This window comes from Pempheris klunzingeri, chromosome 10 (assembly GCF_042242105.1).
Source record: "Pempheris klunzingeri isolate RE-2024b chromosome 10, fPemKlu1.hap1, whole genome shotgun sequence".
Taxonomy (NCBI): domain Eukaryota; kingdom Metazoa; phylum Chordata; class Actinopteri; order Acropomatiformes; family Pempheridae; genus Pempheris; species Pempheris klunzingeri.
Genome location: NC_092021.1, coordinates 20185293 through 20188265, shown reverse-complemented (window position 1 = coordinate 20188265; position 2973 = coordinate 20185293).

Below are 2973 nucleotides of genomic sequence, written 5' to 3'. Positions count from 1 at the left end.
ACATATAGTGTCGTGTAGCCACTTCCATCTTTCCCATGACATCTCTAAAACATGAGTATCTTATGGTGTTAAGGAAACATTCAATGGATCCAAAACTGCTGTTCATAGAGACATCGAAAATTCTACTTACATGTCTGCCAGAGGTCAGTTTAAATTTACTTGGGTGAGACGGCACGTCTTCGGAAATTTTGGGTGTTGTTGTTTTTTGTAGTTGCTGTTGTTTGACATTTCACTGCACACGTCTGATTACTGTTCCTGTTTAATAAAGACTGACATATGTTGTCATCTCTGACATTTCTGGCTGTTCATTACTTCTGTCATTTGAATTTGTCATTTACATGTCAGCTCATATTAAACAGTTTATGTATATGTCAGCATAATCCAAACACTTCTTAGATGGAAACGGTACATAAAAACACATTTTTGAAGAAGAAACTGAATAATAAGGATAATATTAATAAGGAAATGTATCATATGAAATATTTTCAACACAATTTTATTAAGTCGTGTTTAAAAAGCTGCAACATGACATAAATGACATATTACATTATTATGAATATGTTATGATTGATGTCTGAAATACTACAGGTATAGAATAGAATAGAATATCTTTATTGTCCACCAGGCTGGAAATTTGTCTTGCACAAGCAACATCAGCATACGAAGCAACAACAGTGTAAAAAAAAAACATCAGCATAAAAACCAACAGCAGCATTTTAAATAAGTGAACAATTAGTAAGAAAACAAACACATAGACAAGATAAATTACACATTCAATGGTTCATGTCAATGTCAGTGGCTTAGATCGCAGTGACAAGTATGTATGTATGAATAATAGTTCACAGCCATGCTAGCTGCTGTATCAGCATGTTAGAAACTCATATATCAGGTCACTAAACAGAAATCTGTTTAGTGACCTGTATATATACAAATGGCATTAAATCCGAGAAAAAATAAAGGTATTTACACAAAGAAAGACTGTAATAATCATTACCACTGTATTATACAGTACAGCATTGTATACAGTGCTATCATTACTGTATTACTACATTATTATTTCCGCCTTTTCATGGCATTTAAGCTTGGAAAACAACGGGGAAGCAGACAAAGCGAGACAAAGAAAGTAAGAGAGAAAGAGCTGTTAATCATAATCTCCCTGTGTAAGAGCTGGTGCTGTGCTGGCGTCAGAAGCAACTGATGTCACCTCCAAAGCTGCACCCAGCCCCCCTCCCTCTCCAGCCTGCCCAGAAAGACTGCATCACTGCTGGGCCTGATGATCGCCTCGCTTCTCCCTGGAGGGCACCTCGCTGAGAGGTATACCTACGGAGCTGTGTGTTTTTGTGATAGACGGAGACAGGTGCAGTGTCGCCTACTGTACGCAGAGACTCACGACATGCAAAGAAATTAGTAGTGTAGTGAAAGAACAAAGAACAATTCACAGGCAAACGTGGAGACAAATCAATATACTACAGTGTGACAAACACAACAGATGGTATAGCAGTGTGTGTGTGACAATATAGCATACTTCCTCTCTGCAGTGACACAATGACTCATACAAAACTGCCAATGGCACAGTAAATATACCTCAATCCCATGCAATTCAATACATCTATGCATGAAGAGGCCAATGTGGGGGAAGGTAAAACCGTCAGAGAGGAAGAATCACTCTAATGCACTGGGAACACGTTAGTTTGGCTCTAGTATGTGCAGCCCCGAGATAAGACATGAAAGACTGTACATACACCAACGAACAAACGGCTACAGAGTGCTGGTGAAGAATTTCGCATTATCATACTAGTGTGGAGATGTATCGAATATTAAAAGAAAAAGAACTGTATGATGTACATACAATTTGCAGATTCTTTCATTTCCTGGGTTGCATCCACATAGTTAAATGCATTAGTAAGCTGCCTTGAATAAAAGCTAAATAAGTGTAATGTAATGTAATGTTTGAACGGCACTGATTTGAATGTGTAGATCAGGAGCTGTTTAAATATTGTTTTAACTTCTCACCCATGACATGGCAGGTCTAACTTGTAAACTTGTTCAGTGTAGAGTGCAACTGTTTATAAAGCCGACACGTACAGTACTGGTCGGTCTGAGGCTGGGAAAAGATTTACAACTACAGGGAGCTGCAGTCTTAAGGGAAGAATTTTTACCTTTGACCTACATAAAGAAAGGCAGGAAGAGGAAAATTCTTGGGGTTGATACAGCATGTATTCTGCACCCTGTGATACTGCACGCTTTATAAATGTAAGCTACTTGTGCAGTGAGGAAATGAACAAGCCAGGGGTTCTCTAACAGTGTAATACAGACACACACAATTAAAGCTGGGGTATGTAGTTCTCTAGAAAAGGCCTCTCTGTCCTAAGCCTCTCCCACCAGCACAGACATATGCAGCAATTCCTATGTGCAGGATAATGATGTTATCTATTAGAATTAATTCTGTTTTCTGTTTTTGAATTCTGTTTTCTTTGTAAACTTGTGGACTTGTAAAGCCCTTTGGGATGATATACTGTGATCTGAGGCCCTAACATTAGCTTGCTACATAAACATGAACTAGAATTAGTCACCGCTGCAAGCCTTTGGCTATAGTTAGCAGAAGGCTAAACTACAAGCAATATCCATCAAGGCCACTCATCGTCTGCTTTCAGAGTAAATCTACAACAACAAAAAGAATGACAAAAAAATAGAAATACAGAAAAAAATCTCTGTAAATTCAATCTATAGATTGAAATTCTGAAATATGTATGTAATATATGAAATATTTTTTTAAATTATACACATCCTTTAGTCATCCAGCAGAGTGCAGTTATACATTTTCTTGCTGTCACCAAAAGGAAATAAGACATATACAGTGGGGCAAAAAAGTATTTAGTCAGCCACCAATTGTGCAAGTTCTCCCACTTAAAAAGATGAGAGAGGCCTGTAATTTTCATCATAGGTACACTTCAACTATGAGAGACAGAATGG